Below are 16,940 nucleotides of genomic sequence, written 5' to 3' on the forward strand. Positions count from 1 at the left end.
TTGACCAGTCAACAATCATCTGGAAAACATGAATATATGAGCCAAATCTGCCTGTATCTTTCAGTCTGGACACAAACATGGATGTGGTGGACCCACCAGATTCCCTACAAGCATGCTTAAAGCAGTTTTTGTCAAAAGCATGAGAACAATAGCACGAGCAGGACTTCTTTCTGTCTTTGCACAGGCAGCAACCTCCTCGCTGTTATTATGAAATAAACAGTCTTGTCATGTACAAACCTCGCTGCCTGCCGAGGGCAAGGACTTTTTTTTAGAAAACACTCTTGGGCACACAGAGATCTGCAGAAACACACTGCTGCAGCAGGACACACACACATACTCGCACTCACACTCACACATAGTCTTTGCATACTGCAAGAGACAATAAACTAACAGGGCTTTTTGGATGCTGGAAAAATAAGAGATACTCCACCCACAAACATCAAGCCTAGAAAAATGTCCACTGTAATCCTCCGCAGTTCAAAAAAAGAAAAAAGAATAAATAAAATTTTAAAAACCCCTCCACCCACTCCAGTCAAATGAAGTGGACTTAAATGGGAACCCACTGGGGAAAAGGAGAGGCTACAGCACATTTGCACGATTCATTTCAGCTAGAAATCATATTAGCATTGCAGACTGCCGAAGCCTGAAGCTGAACTGAACCATGGCGATGATTTAAAGGAAAAAAGGGGTTGAGAAAAGGAGTGTTGTGGTAAATAGGGTATGTGTATAGGTTTGACATGATGGTGGGCAGTTGTAAGAAGTTGTATTGAGCAGATGAAAAGAAACAGACGTACCTGACAGTCTGAAGACAGATGAGCAGGAGAGGTGGGGGTTATGTACTTGGCATTGGAACAGAAAATAAATTGGTATGTTGTGCGCAGAGGAGAGAGGTTAGCGGGAGTTCAGCAGTGACGGGAGTCCTCAATATCTTTGTCTTCTGGCAGGAGAGCTGGCTGGACGTCAAAGAAACAGGTTGATGCTGTTGAAGATGCAATCTAATAAAGAACTTTATTTTTAAAGATTTTCTTCATAAACTACAAATTGAAGGCTCTTGTCTTTACTTTTTCATTCAGTAAAGTTCATTTTAACCACGATAGCATAAATGACAAAATACAATCATGAGAAATCCCATAAAAAATGGAAAATGTGTCGATAACACCTACCCCGATGCAACAATCAACGTGTAAGGAAAATTAATCCTAAAGTAGATCTGTAACCTAAAATTTAAATACACAATCACAACAAAACAAATAAATAATAAAACCATTCATGCCAAGTCCAGATACAGATAAAATCTCAGATTTTAAACCATCCTCACACTAAACCATCATCACAATACTGAATAAATATGTTGTTTCTGTGCCGTTTTTTTTAAACACTTTTAGTGTGCTTCAGAGTCCAAAAGTTAAACCTCTGTTTAACAGAAATACAGTGACATTTCATATCTCTTCTAACCTTGAGTTTTTCAAAAATATAATTTCCCCGTGATTTGTATTCGTTATCCCTCGTTTAAAAGAAGTTATGATGACTGGAGTGCAGTTCCTCATTTTGGCATCTGAGTAGTATAAGGTATTTAGGACCATGGCATTAAGGTTCCAGGAATTTTTCCAGGTCACACTTTTAGAGTGGAGAAGTAAACATCGGGAAGAATTACAGCCTCAAGCAGCAGTGGTTGGGGGTCCAAGTAAACCATGAGAGCATGGTAATTTGGTAGCACTGAATGCTGAAAATGTGACACGGGCACAATTTACAATAGAAAAGGTGACGTAGTGATTTTAGAGATGTGTTTTTTTTCCTCACACCTTCTCATAAGTGACACCAAACGTGCAAAACCAGATGCAAATCTGATTTCACATATTTCCAATACTTTGCTTAAGTTTGATCAAGCAAATGTTTTGCATACAGCACTAATTACTGGATGTCACTGCACACTTACTGACCCATCTTAACAGCATCTAAAACGTGTGATTTCCAGTATGCAAAGGAAGCCTGTGCTGGTTTTGGTTCCAGTGAAACAAAGACTTAAGGGGTTATTGATGTTCATAGGTTGCAGTGAAGACAATGTTTAGCACACACCAGTGCATGTGCTGATATCTCGAAGTGATAGTGAGTTAGTCCATAATATGAATGCTCTGCTGCTTGTCCTGAATCGCTGGCAACATTTAAATAAACTGACGTAAAGAAAACTACTGAGCAAGTTAAGACAAGCAAAAGTCTGTAGATAGTGCTCAATCATTTTTGGGGTGGTGAATGGTCTAAGAACTGACATTTCTAAAGGTGAAAAGAGTGGAGCAATGATGCAGATGAATTAAATTGATTAAAATAATAAATATATTAATATTAACTCCCTGCTAAGGAGTTTTCCTGCTTTTTCCCCCCAAGTTATTGCAAAAATATTAAGTTGCTTATTACAGTGCAACATATGGTTTTAGGGTCTGAGTATTGGTGGAAGTTTCAGGTTTGCAGGTCCTTGGTTTTTGCTGTACAAACACTTTTAGCACTTTAATATAATCCTGCCCTGCAGATGGATGGATGCAGATGCACACACCTTAATGAGTTATTTAATCACACCGAGTAAAAAAAAAAAAAAACAACTCAGGGAAGGAGCAAAAAAAAAAAACAAAAAGAAAAATCACAGACAACCTCATATAACCAAATATTTTAATGCATTTTATAGGTTCGTAAGTGAATCAGCTGTAAATGAGGGTTTAAGAGAGCCAGGGTCACACTTCAGGGTTGTTACATTAATGATTATAAGAGGCTCCTTATTTTCTTGACAACTGTGTGTGGGGAAAATGGATTATGCTTGCTTTCTTTAACCTTTAATGCTGTGGACCAGATGTCCCTACTAAAGTAAACTGACCCTGCTACCTGCAGTATATCACATAACATTACACCTTGACAGCTGCTCCTTTTGACTGGCACTGATTTCTGCATCTTAAGATCTGGTGGAAACCGACCCATATGTCGACGTCTAAGAAATTAGGACAGGCTTTCCTGCAGCTCCGGTTTCATTGATGAATTAAGCAGGTGGAAGTCTATTGTGATGAGAAGAGGAGACCCTATATTGTGTTCCCAGGACATAAGAGGGGACAGAAGTAAGTAAGTGGGGGGCTCAGTGCAGACAAGCTGGCTCAGAGGTAGTATTTCAACTGTTGATGACTTTTTATGGCTAATATTCTTTTGTTTCATATATTGCCCATCACATGCTGTAAATATTAGTTGTTTAGACTGTGAAGCAATATCTGCATGGTCACATGCTAAGAAGATGGGAAGATTTTCCAAAATAAAGCACATTTTCATATTTATCTAAGTATATCTTAGAAAAAACTCACCAAACAGTTTTAAACACGCTTTAAATCACAGGAGAATAGTTACAATACTTGCAAATTACTGTAGAGTATAACCTCAGTTACTTGGACACGAGGTTACAAGTGGGTTTGTAATCTGTTTTAATGTTAAAGCCATTCTTTAAGTTTATTTTTTGACTTTTTTGTTACTGCCTTACAGTAAGGTTTCAGGTTTCAACCTCTTGGCCCTCTTGGCAGGGGCCTTTGTGCGTGGAGTTGTATGGTCTCCCTGTGCCTGAGTGGTTTTCTGACCACAGTCCAAAGACATGCATGTTAGGTTAACTGTTTTTCCCTAAATTGGACCTATGTGTGGAGGTGGAAATATGAAGTTGTCTGTTTCTCTCTGTGTTAGCCTTGTCCAGGGCCTTGCCTCCACACAGCTCCACATAAGCCCACTGTGAGCCTAAGTTAAGAAGATACTGATGTATGTTCTTTTCTCATCAGACCAAGCAATGTTTTTCCCAATCTTCCGTTGTCAAATCTTGATGTTCCCATGCTAACTGTAGCTTCAGTTTCCTGTTCTTAGCTGGCATAAGTGGCACCAGATGTGGTCTTCTGCTGCAGTAGCCTATCTGCTTCAGTGTACATGTTTTGGGTTGAAAGATGCTCTTCTACATACCTTGGTTATAATCACTTCGAAACAGTCTGGTCATTCTCTGACCTCTGATTTCAGCAAAGCATTTTCTTCCAGCTGTCACTCATTGAATATTTTCTCAATTCAATTATATATAAACTCTGGAGACAAATGTATGAGAAATATCCCAGAAAACCATCAGTTTCTGAAATACCCACACACTTCCCTTAAATCACCTTCTTCCCCATTCTAATGCTTGGTTTGAACTTGTCTTGATATCACCTGCATACCTACATGCACTGGTGGCTGATTAGACCACTGACATCTTAAGCAGTGCAACTAACAGAGAGCAGGGAATTTAAAATAACAATTAACTGTCCAATAAAGACAAAATGTACACAGTCTTTTGGTCTTTGCAGAATTTTACATGCACATTTGCATGTTGGAAAAACTGCTAATAAAACTTTCTGTCTCAAATCAATGGCATAATAAGACACAAACATAAAACTCTATTAAGGAATGTCTTTTAAAGTGATTTATATAATTTAGAACAATATTCAAGTTAGCAAAACAACAAGCTCAGTAGTTACTTTCAAACGCTAAAATAAAAATGTGCAGTTTTCTGAACTGTTGATTTTTCTTCCGTTGAGCTTGAAAAAACTAGTTCGCACGTGGATAGTGTTTACAAGTTTTAAATGAGGTTTTTATATCAGTATATCAACCCCACTGGCGCAAAGGCACGAGCGTCAAGGAATGGCTTCATCGGATGTCGCGGCCCCCCCTCTCACAGCCCCTGCCTTCCCCGTCCCTGTCCTGAACCTTGACTGTTGTGGATCGTTTCTCGAGCCCCCGCTGAAGCACAGAGTGAGCCCGCCTCGCAGAGCGCTACATCGGGCTGTGCCGGTGACAGTACCAAACACCTTCAACCTGAGCAGCAGCCGTGGATCAGCAGCAGATCACAGCCGCCGTGGACTGCGCGGCTTTGGGAAAAGAAGCGGACTGTAACTACGGGGAACGGACAGCAGAGTCGATTTTTTTCTGGCGTGTTGGTGCTCTCTGAAAAAGTTGCATCTGCTTGGGACGCACAAGATACCCACTGCTGAAGGAAATATCCCCGCACGGGTTGGTTGTAAATAACATCTTTAAAGGTGAGCAGATCACGCAGTGTGCAACAGTGATTGAGTGAGTGTTGTGTTTTTGTGCTGTATTTTAACAGAAGGGTTAAGGACTTCTTGACTTTTATCAAGCGCCCTCAAAATGCTTTGTCCACGCATGAAAAAATAGAAATAGAAGTAGTTGTTGAAGTTTAGTTGTAATTTTATCGTAAAATACGAATTTTGCTTAAACCTGCGTGGATATTTATGTGAAAGTGTGCTTTGATTCTGCTGAGTTGCGTGGTTAGAGTATGTATGGCTTACGGTGTAGCTGCATGATCATTTGATTTATTGATAGTTTAATCTGAGTACTTGTGCAGTTAATCCACTTGAATGCAGTGATTTGCTTTACACGAGTTTCCTCAGCTTTTCTTCCTCAGGAGCTGGTGTGTGTGTGTGTGTGTGTGTGTGTGTGTGTGTGTGTGTGTGTGTGAGAGAGAGAGAGAGAGAGAGAGAGAGAGAGAGAGAGAGAGAGAGAAACAAGAGAACAAGCTTTACTGTTATCTTCATCCCGCTGTGTCAGTGAATAGGGGGGCTGCCCCTTGGAAATGGCACACATGCACACTTATTCCTGCAAACCGCGTTTCCTGTTATGGCCGTTTTCCTCTCTGAAAATGCGCAGCCAGTTTTGTTTGTATTATAAAGACAGAAGTGGATGGGAGAGGATGAAGTGAAAATGATGAAAAGGAAAGGTCAGACAAAGAGAGAGGGAGAGCTCTCATGGCCATTTCTTTATGCTCTCAAGGCCTACTTTAATTTATGGATTGGGTTTGAGTTGAATTGGAAACACCCGGGGTCTGATTGGACCATAAATAATCCCCACAGGAGTAGATATAAATGCCGAAGAAGCAGCATGCCTGAGATTCTCTCCATCTCTTTCTCATCTGCGGTGAACCCTCACAGATGATTGATGCGTTGGGTGTCCTGTTGTCACAGCTGTACGACTTTAGCTGAATGCAAACACGAGTACAACCACGCATGAATGAATGCATGCACGCTGCAAATGTGAATTTGTGAATGCTCGGCACGCACATACTCCATCCTCTCCTGCACAGACTAGTAGCATCACAGCACCATGATGTGCTCAAGCATCATGCTCCCTCTTTGGGAGAACCTATATCATACTGCTCTGTCACTGCAACATAACACAGCTAAAGAGAAGGGGGAGAGGGGGATTCGGTAGCAGTGGGAGGTAATAACCAACCTGTCAGGCCATTAGGATTGAAGTAGCTAAAGAGGTGGATGGGGGACAGGTAGGGGAGGATGCTTGTGATCATTTAAATCACATGTCCCCTTCACAGCAAGTGAAACCCTGAGGGGGTGAAATGTGAGGCAGCTAAGTGATAACATTACCAAAGTCATGGTTGTTTTTACAGCATCTTGTCCTCAAATTGTTTTCCTTGTCTCCTTTCCTCCTCCCGTTTTCCCTTTTTAACAAGGTTATGAAAATCCTTCTGCCTCTGCGGTCGAATAACGCGACCTCCCATCTTTTTTTATTACATTAACAATTAAGTGTGAAAAAAACTAGATCACAGCTGGAGGCGCAATCACAGCTGATGCACATCTGCCAGCACTCGAGAACGATGAAACATTAAAGACGCAACCCACTGTTCAAAATGTCGCTCCGGCGTTGGCAGCTTAATTTGCCCATTAGATAATCTCAGCCGAAAGTGACACTTACATGAACGTGCTCACACACACACACACACACACTTACATAACATGTAAAGGAGAATCCCTCGTGAAGCAGCAAACATCGTTATCCCACAACATTAAAACCACTCGTAGGTGAAGCGAAGTGTTTGGCTCCTGGCATTCATTAATCATTACCAATCTAAACGTGGTTGTTGACTCAGAATCCCTCACAAATACCTTGTTCAACAACAGTGAGCCCGAGAAACAGCCCCAGCCTTATAAACTGTGAAAAAGCCAGAATATAACTGAGCCACAAGATGCCACACCACAACCCTGAATGTACAACCTTGTACTGAATTTCCCAGAGGAACCCACCTGAGGGATTAATAAAGTTTCATCTAATCTAATCTAATCTAACACACAGGCCCTGCCAAACCTGAAGGTGCCAGACACCACAGGGGTCCCGATGGCCCCTGATCAGTCAGAAATACTGATCGATGCCTATTAAGTATTAGGTTGGTTTTATTGTTAAGGCTAATTTGGTGTATAAATACAGCACAATCTGATCCAGAAGACTATCGCTCTGCAGTGGTGATGATGATAATGATGGTGATGTTATTAAAAAGTGTGCAAACAGTGTGTCAGCACTGTTATCTATTTAGATGTAATGCAGACTGCAAACGCCTCGTGCAGCTCAAACTATCTCACGCTGCTCTTATTTAAACACTGCAAGTACATTTGAAAGAAAACAGGAAGTGTCTTTCTTTCTAACTTTCTAACATGTAAACTTCTCTGTGTGGAAGCACCACAGGAGCCTTGAATTCCTCAGACAGAGTCAAACGCACTCAGAGGAGCTCAACAGATACCTTTTCTCCATCTGATATTTTGTCTTTTCCTGTGCCTCCATTTCATGTCTTCAATTGCATGTCAGAGAGAAGCTCTGTTTGATTTTTATGGAGTAGTTCAGTGTTTAATATGCTTCTTTTTTTTTTTTGAGCATGTTGGTTCCAAGATTCAGTTTCCCCTCAGCTGTGATTTTTCTAGCAGTGCGTCACTAAGATTTCCGTCACAGTTCCTCGCTGTCAGCCTATTAGAACAGGACATGAGCAGGAGCACAACAGGGGAGAGACAAGCTGTCAGTCAGACACACGCACACACACACACACACACACACACACATGTGCGCACAAAGACTGCCCTTGTGTGTGAGACTGTAATTAGTAGCTGCCTGGGTTTGCAGTGACCTTTCTTTTCCTTTTTTAAAAATCCCCATTCAGGACCATAAATGTTGCAGCACCGCTAATGACTTTACTTTACAGCATCTTCATGGAGTTTTCATTTTTAAAGTCACTTGAGGTGTTATACTGTTGATCAGGTTAGTTATTTAGACAGACTCATTATGGATCTACATATGAATCGCTCAGCATAGGCCAGCAGACTCCTGAAGTATATTTAAATGAAACATTTATACGTGAAAGGTTTTAAAAAGCCTTTCCCCAGCTTGCAGTCCTGTGTCTTTTAGAAGAGAATGCTGGATGAGATCATTCCTCCTCTGTTTGCTATTGTAATTTCCAGTGATCGATCATCAGATAACTTTCAGAGTTTAGCATTTAAAAATAATGTATGTACTAGTAATGTCCATACTGTTAAAGGCTGATTATAGACACTTCTAAGCTTCCTGCAGACGTATCATTGCTTTACACATTTCAGACACTAAGAAAGAAATGAAAGAAAGTCACATTCATTTTAACTTTGACATTCAGTATTTAACTTGCAGAATAAAATCAACATCACAAGTCATCATTTGAGGTAGTTCTGGTTCACATAATGATGACTACATTTTTCTGCTGCTACTGAAGTGAAGTTGTTGTAAGAAGCTTGACTACAGCAAATCTATATCATTTCCTTGTTAAATATTAAAGGAAATCAGGCTTTTCACAGTTAAGTTTAATTTTATTTCATGAAATCTTGAGTTGCTGATGGCTTTAGTAAAATAAAAGGATTCTTGCAGTAGCAGTGCACTGTGAAATGTTGTAATGGGCAAGCAGAATTCTTATCAACAAGTGGCACTGGATCAGAAATCGCGTGCTGAGTGTTTCCTGTAAACACTGTTGTGAGAAGGGCCTCGTCATTTTTTTCCGAATCCTTTCTGTTGCATACTTTCAAAGCTTTTTTTGAACCCATTAGAAAAATGAAAGCTGGGCCTTTTGACTTTCTGACCCTGTAATGCTGACAAGAAATCCAGGTGGTATTTTAGGTTTATGAAGCTCTTTACTAAATGAATCGAATCTTTGAATCTCGCACTGCTGCATCTCGTCAGAGGAAAGCAAAAGAAGGAAGGAAATGGGTACACAGGAGGCGCAGTTGGTCTGCATAATAAAGTCAGATTTGATTCTTCTGACTGTGACACTCGAAATAACCCACATTTATCAAGTCATGTATACGTGCAGCAGGCTTATCCATCAAGCTGCAGGAGATCAGGTCAGATCTGCAGAGAGAGGCAAGGGTAGATGGGGGTAAATGGTACTCCAGAGATTTAGTATTATATTTCTTTTTGTTAAAGAATACAAATCAAATGTCTCTAAAGCTTCCTTCCTCCTTGCCTCTTTGCAACTCTTTTTTCTTGTAGATACCAAAGTCTAAAACTAGTTCAAGATAACCTTGATGACATTACCCAGATTAGTTTTTGGAGGTTGGAGAGCTCACTTCACAAACACAGAAGACAACTGTTTTCTCAGCTGAAGTGGATGAGTAAAGCGACCTTTGGCTCCATTAGGTTTGAAGGTATGGCTACAGTATTCCCTCGATTATCGTGGGGGTTAAGTTCCACACAATAGGTGTAAAACCCACGCTCTTATAAACCCTTTTTACACTCGTAAACACACTTTTGAGACACATCCTTACGTATTCAGCAAGTCCACCAGGTAGTTTTGCATATTAAGCGCCTTAATTGTGCGAATAACACCATGAGCCATTGGCTGGATCAGCGATGGGGTGTAGTTATTAATTTTTTAGGCAGAAAATATTTATTTTACTGCAAAAATAATTGAGATCTAAAAAATTAAAATAGGTAGCAGAAACCCGCGATTTAATTAAATTCCCACAATATAAATTTACAGGTAAATTTGGGATGTCAGCGAAAGGTGAAGTGCAATATGGTGCAGGAGTTCTGTATGTGAAGCTGTAAAAGCTCACAGGGACACATGTGGCCATACAGACTACTGGACCACTACTGCTCTCTCATTGTCAAACAGCCCATAGCCTCAGCTTGCCATTACCTCCTTTGAGTTTTTTTTTTTTTTACAAAAGAAAAGCATATATTAGATGGCCCATGAACATGCATGCAGCAGGTCAATTATCATACTCTTACAGAACCTTTCCAGCGCCAAAAGATACTCATAATGTGTTCTTTTCCCCCCTTTTTTTCTTTGCGTAAGTAGATTGCAGTTCAATTAAATTGCCATTGCAATCTGATAACTGAGATGGCAGGCGGAGATGGGCTCTGAAAGCCCTCGCAGTCTGTAAGAAGAGCCGGAATCAATGCAGGGTGGAGTAAGTCATGGTATAATGGACATTAGTGAGCAGAGCTCTGGCACAGATCACATTAGAACCAGCAGTGCTGAAGTCTGCCAAGTGCTCCAAACATCCATTAGTAGGCCAATCAAACTGTGTTTGCTCAACATTTATGCATTTGTTCACAGCACCCCAAAGATCCCGTAGAGAAGCTTCTCAGAGTGATTTTTGTCTGGAGCAACAAAAATCTGTTATTACGTGCTCAACCTTCGCAGTGCACAAATCCGTTGGCCGTCCCGTTAGGAAAGTGTCGTCATTGCACATGGAAATGGTTTTCATCTATCTGGGAACAGCAAGGCCTTTCTCCAGCTCTTTCTCTCTTTTTCTGAAGAGAAGGTAAAGTGGCATCATATGTCACTAAGCATCACTTCACTGCTGTCGGGAGGGTGATGTATGAGGACCGAAATGGCCAGTGCTGAAACAGCAGACCACACACACGCACGCAGACACACACACAAACGCAAGATTGATGGATGACACGAGTATTAGGTCCAGAATTGAGGCTCGTTGCCTGGTGGCTGATAAAAGATTTTAAGAGGTGACGACCTGCAGCTGCAACAATTAGTTCTTAATGGTAGCAGTCTTTGTTTTTATGAGAAAACTCATTCAGGAGACTCTTTTTCCTTTTAGCTAGGCAAGAAATTGCCTGTTGGTTGCATAGTTCCTAACGTGACTAACAGAGGCCTGCTTCCACTTAAGCGTGAAAGTCATTGATTAAGCTGTTGGTTGATTTGTCTTTATTGGAAACCTGATTTGTGCCAGCAAGGGAAACAAAGCATGAGTTATTGATCCAGTATAAAAGCTCATCAGCGCCTGCCGGTGTGGAGTTTTAGATAGGAAAACACTGCATATTTGTTCTTAGCCCTGCCAAACCTCAGTCGAATTGAATCAGTGAGTTTTCCAGCTTACAACTTACAGTGCGACACCCCTGAGCTAATAACATAAGCAAAGATCTCCTGACACCCAGTTGTTTGGACATGTGCTGGATTTATAGATTAGATTTCCTCCACCCTCTTGGTCAGCGTTCTTCCCCATTGTGCGCTCGACGGAGTGAAGCCAGCCCAGAGGATGCATCTGCCAGATGACCCCTCTGCAGAATGCGTACCATGCAGCGCCCCACCCTCCTCCCCCTTTCCTGCATCAGCTGACTAGCTTGGGTAAACTGTGTTTGGCTTGTCTGTGGAAGCGGAGAGGGGAAGGAGGCTGGGGGCTGGGAATTATTAACCATGAGAAAAGTGTTTACATCGTGACTCTAGAGTATCGCTGCATACTGTATCTCTCTGGCGTAACCTTGGGATCAATCCCTCCTTTTTAATTGGTGACAGATGTCGCCTCTCTCATCATCTGTGCCTCAATCGCTTTCGTTCTCATACACACATGTAAGGCCCCGATGTTCCCAGAATTCTTCCGGGAACCTCTGGGATCCCATCCCAAATCTTGATAACATAACTCCCACCGCCCTCTCGTCCGAGCCAACACTTCATCCCTCAGTTTATGAAGCTGTCCTGTCACAAGTGGATTGCCAGGACTCAGCTGGCCTGGAAGCTGTCCTGCGCTTATGAAACATTTGGCATATTTTTAAACTTACTTGCAGTTTATGGAGTGATGCTGTTACTTGGTTTCTGCTTATTTTCCAGTGAGTCTTGGGCTCAGACTGACAGAGCTGAATCCTGGAGGTGCTGTCTGCTTCTTTGTCATGGTGTCTTTGTCTGCTTGGCATTATCCTGCAGAGGATTGTGTCCATCTGGTGGATGAGATTTCTTGGAAATGAAAGGCACGGATAGGATAAAACGAAGAAAGACAGGGCTTGTCTTGTGGCTGATCGGTGGAAAAGTAAAACCAAGTCCCTCAGCATGTGTCCGTGAGTGTGTGCCCAGCTAAAATTTAGAGGAACTGTATTAAACAATGAGTTCAGTCTTTCTTTGCTTATTTCACATGCACACATCCTCAAGCGTCCCCCAGCTTCACTCTGTGATTTGACCTTCAAAAGATGTATTGTCCAAATAAACCTTTGATATTCATATTATTATTATTATTATTATTATTATTAACAGGCTTGATCAGCGTGAAGCTCGCTGCGTTTGAGGCCTTGCTGCCCCCACCTCCTCCTCCTCCTTCCAAAGCCCAGACTGATGGCAGACAGAAGTAGGTCAAAGTTCAGTGGAGCGTCCTGTCTGGGGAGGAGGATTGGAGAGCTGGAGGGGGAGTTAAAGGGCATTGTTGGTGCCAAGGACCTCCTTCCTACATGGTGGGGGCTTCTGTTTTTTCATATTAAAACTTTTAAAAAGTTTAACAAAGTTCAAAAACTGCTTAAAATAACAGCCTTGGTACTCATAAAGGAGTTAATTACCTGGTACTAATACTGAACGTTAAGAAACAGCTTATAAATACTCTACTGATCACAGACTGTATAAAAATAAATATAGATTTCTTCATCACCACATCTGTATATACACAGTCTGTGCTACAGATCAGTAATGATCCAGCTGATTGCATTAAAATGGGGTTTAGCCGGTGGTGATTTCATGCAGCACTCTCATGTGCATGTATGAAATTCTGCTGTTGTAAAGGGAAAAAAAGAAACTCATTTTAGGAGGTAATAGAATTTAATTTATAAAAAGTTGACTACGTATGAATGAATGAAAATGACTTAAAATTTAATATATGTTCTTACATTTGTTTTTGGGGAACCTGTAGTAATGGATTTGCTCACCTTGCTGTGGGGATGAAGAAAAGTACCCCATTATGTGTGGCTGTGACAGTGTTGGGTGGAGTTACAGGTCTAACGGACTCTGCTCATAAGTAATGGTGGGTGCAGGGTCTCTGTGTCACAGGTACACTGTAACCACAAACTCCCCTGAAACCCTGCACCATAACCTATGCAATAACCTGACGTGCACCCCCCTAAAAATGTAACCATACACTGGTTTATCTTCTGTCATCTACTGCCTTATTTTCTGTTTCAAGGTGTTTAGAAGAGAATTGATCACCTCGAGTGGAGAAAATTCCCAGCAAACGACTCTTTTAGTGGAAAATTGCAGAACACCTTACACGAGTGTAAATGTTCACAACGGTTGCCATTTCAGTGATAAAATGTGCTAAGCAGTGTGATAATTAGCCTTAAAATGTGCTCAACACTGAACTATTAAACCAGAGACATTTAACTCATGAAAAGTTACACGTCCTTTGTTCATTAAGCCTGGTTGTTTGATATAGCCCGCTTGTGTAAACTAGAACTACAACTAAGACTCTTTAGCTATGCTAGTGGCCATTTGCAACTATGCTATGTGTTAACGTGTCCATATGAACACAGTCTGTATATAAAAGATAGACGTAGCCACCAGGTCTGGAGCACAGGTTCAAAAGATGTTAGGTTATAAATTCCTATGACTTTCAGGTCTTTCTCTATACAGCATGGTGTTCATTTTGCAAACGGTAGTCCCATTCTAAGTAAAATGAATGATGCAGGCAGTTTTAGGGTGTGGCTGTCTTGTGATTAATAAATTGTTTGGTGTCTCTTGTGCTTGGTTGCACTAAGAGGCTCTAAGCAGGAGAGAAATTCAGGTTTTTTTGGTTAGACATTTTTATTTTAAGCCTTTTTTACTTTAGCCAAAATTAACGTATCCCTGAAGTGCACGATCGACTCGACCCTCTTGCCTAAATTTGAGGACCTCGGGTTTCAAAATGCCCAGATCTCGATTACCAAAATGTGAAACTTAAGCTTCAAAGCAGCAGATCGTAAATCAGTCGGCGGGATTAGGTTTCTGTGTCTGACACAGTCTGAAGCAACACGCTGTTGTGCTACAGAGTCATGTGGTGTAATATTGATATGTGTCTCGGCATTAATAACATGTTTAAAATGGTCATGTTGACCCTTGTGAAGCATGCCTTTGCAGATTAGGATGTCTGGATTGAGGCAGGGTCAGACTGCTGGGTTTAAATTGAGAAGGGAAAGCTGCGGAGGACAGCACTTCAAAGGATTGTATCATAATCTTTGACATGTTATCATTGGCGCTCCAAAAACATCAGGGGATCTGATGGGGTTTTTTTTAAATTCTATTCTTGCTGTCCCGCATTGGCTTGTGTTATGCAAGAAGGCTTTCAAAAATCTGATGTTATCTTTGATATCGGGGGGAAAATAAAAGAGGAGGAACGGATGCCATTTTTCTTTTCTGGGAGCATTTTCCCAATTAAAACTTCAAATATCTTGTATAACTGCTGTTGAGCTATTATACAAGATATTTATACAAGATGCTTATACAATTATACAAGCTTTCAACATAGCAGGATTTGCTGGTGTGCGGAGTTCAAAATGAAGCCCTAGACTGCTGTCAAAGATCAAACAGACAGATTAAGGTGGAGACGGAGCGGTTTGGAAGGCTAGTGGCGGCAGATGCAGGGATGAACGGATGAAATGAGGCCAGTGTCATCCCGTCTCATTTATTATGCAGGGTTGGGAGGGGATTAGCTTCACTTACATAACTCCATCTCTCCCACCCACCCCCCTAACTAGCATATCTCCCCCTTTTCCCCACCCTCCCCAAACTCTCTCCCTCTCTTCTGAGACCATTCGATTGGTGTTGGCCTCTTTGTTATTCCAGTATTTTGTTTCTCTGTTCTTTTTTTTTCTTCTTCAAGAGAAAAATGCATAAAGACAGGAGGCAGCTGGAGACTGAAAATGGAGGGACAACAGGGAGAGATGTTGGAGAGACATAGCGAGAGAGACAACCATCAGGAATAGAAGGAAATGGAAGACACAATCTTTATTACCAGCGACGGTTATAAAGATCTGCAGATAAAGCAAAAGGAAAAGAGGAAACAGGAAGAAAAAGGGGGAATAGGGGAGCTTTGGGGGTGGATGAGAGAGTCTATTTATAGTTTATCCCTGCTGTTGGGTTAAACCGCATGGTCCAGTGCAGCACAGCTCAGTGTCCATGTCAGCCCTCATGTCAGTCTCCATTAGCTCCACGCACAAACACGCACTATATATATAAGTTATGTATATACCCCGAGGATGTAAACACAGGCTGTCACGAGAACATGGGTACGCTGACCTGCCACTGAAGTAAAGGAAAATTACACACCAGCAGATCTGAGTGTGTGTGTGTGTGAAGCACTGACGTGCTGGAGATATTTGTTAACCGGTGTGTGACAGAAAATAGGCAAAAACTGCACACTATTCAGCTCAGCTCTTCGACAAAGGCTGCACTTCTGAGAGGATTCAAAACACACACACAGACTTTTTTTGTGTTCCTCTGACATTTCCTCCTGCCTTCACTTCTTAATCTTGGGAATAAGTTAATCACACCATCTCTTCAAGCTCCTTTTTGTTCCCAGATCACATTTGCATATGTGTTCACTTCCTCCCTCTCACGCTCTCCTTCGTACGTACAGCTATAGGTGCACGTGCAGGTAAATGCATGTGTTTCAGAGCGAGAAGCATGTTCACTTGACCCAGTCTAACTGTGGTCTGAGTCTGATGTCATTGCTGCTGCAGGCACACACACACACACACACACACACACACACACACACACACACACACACACACACACACAGGCAAAAATGCACATTCATTTAAATTGATTGAATGCAGGAGTGCAGTATATATCTGAAATACTGCAGCTCTGTTGCAAATATATAAATATATTTATTACATTTGGTCAGTAATATATATTTTGAGCACCTGCCATGTTGCATAGGAAGTCAGTTATTACTGGTGAGCTGAATGCTGTGAGAACAGGCCAGCTACTGTACACGTTTATGGATGATTCATGCAACAGTCTTGGGGTTGCACAGGACCTTGTTTGTTTCTTTTGTTCCTTCCCCCCGGCTAACCCCGCTCCAATAACACACTTACTGTGACAGAGGGTACACATTCACGAACGCACATAAAACCAGCATTCACTACGTGCACATGTGCAGGCGTCTGCAGGAAGAGTGATCAGGTGCTTTCACTCCTGCAAAGTACGCTAGCACGTACTGGAAGAAGTTTTCAAGAAAATAATCTCTTGATTTGAGAAAAATGACAACTTTTATTGTTTCTTAATAATGCATTTTCATTGTGCAGTCAATAAAAGACGCTTAAACATGATAGATAACCAGTGTGAAGCAGCAGCCCCCATACTGAATCTGTGTGAAAATTGTGTTTGAAATAATGTAAGAAAAGCTAAAGATAGGGAGGATGGAAATAATAAGAGAGGAGAAAAAGCGTGTGAATGAAGAGAGATGATCCATATCCTCCAGACAGACAAATTGTTACAACAACAGTGGTGGGGCTGATAGAGCTGGAAACAGACAAAGCAAGACAAAGCCTTTAGCTCCGGCTGTGATTTAAGCAGTGAAAAGGAAAAGGAAAATTTTTCCTGCAGTCATTGTTTCTCATTTGTTAATCTTCCTCTGTGTGGTCACCTTTTGCTCATCCTGCCCATGTTGCATTGTTTCTGCATAGAAGACCCTCATTAGTCATCAGCTGTCGTCAAACATGCAAACTCATCATTTGTTCTGCCAAGATTTTCATAAGAGGTTGACTGTGTGCAGCTGTGGCCACACATCAGCTGCTGCTCTTGAGCTCGGTTACAGAGATAAACTTTACCCACCGCTGCTGCTGCTGCTGCGGCCATCCCCTCCAATCTCTTGTCATCTCATCTAATC

At 41.5% G+C, this 16,940-nt stretch overlaps 1 protein-coding gene across 1 annotated transcript in view; it reads left to right on the forward strand.

Moving 5' to 3' along the window:
* Positions 1-4,773: 4,773 nt before the first annotated feature.
* The window catches only part of lzts2a (leucine zipper, putative tumor suppressor 2a), a 44,420-nt gene continuing 32,253 nt past the window's right edge, over positions 4,774-16,940 (forward strand). The window contains exon 1 of the mRNA XM_012919273.4: positions 4,774-5,072. The gene's annotated coding sequence lies outside the window, so the exon portion shown is untranslated. The remainder of the gene's footprint in view (positions 5,073-16,940) is intronic.

This window comes from Maylandia zebra, linkage group LG13, assembly GCF_041146795.1.
Source record: "Maylandia zebra isolate NMK-2024a linkage group LG13, Mzebra_GT3a, whole genome shotgun sequence".
Taxonomy (NCBI): domain Eukaryota; kingdom Metazoa; phylum Chordata; class Actinopteri; order Cichliformes; family Cichlidae; genus Maylandia; species Maylandia zebra.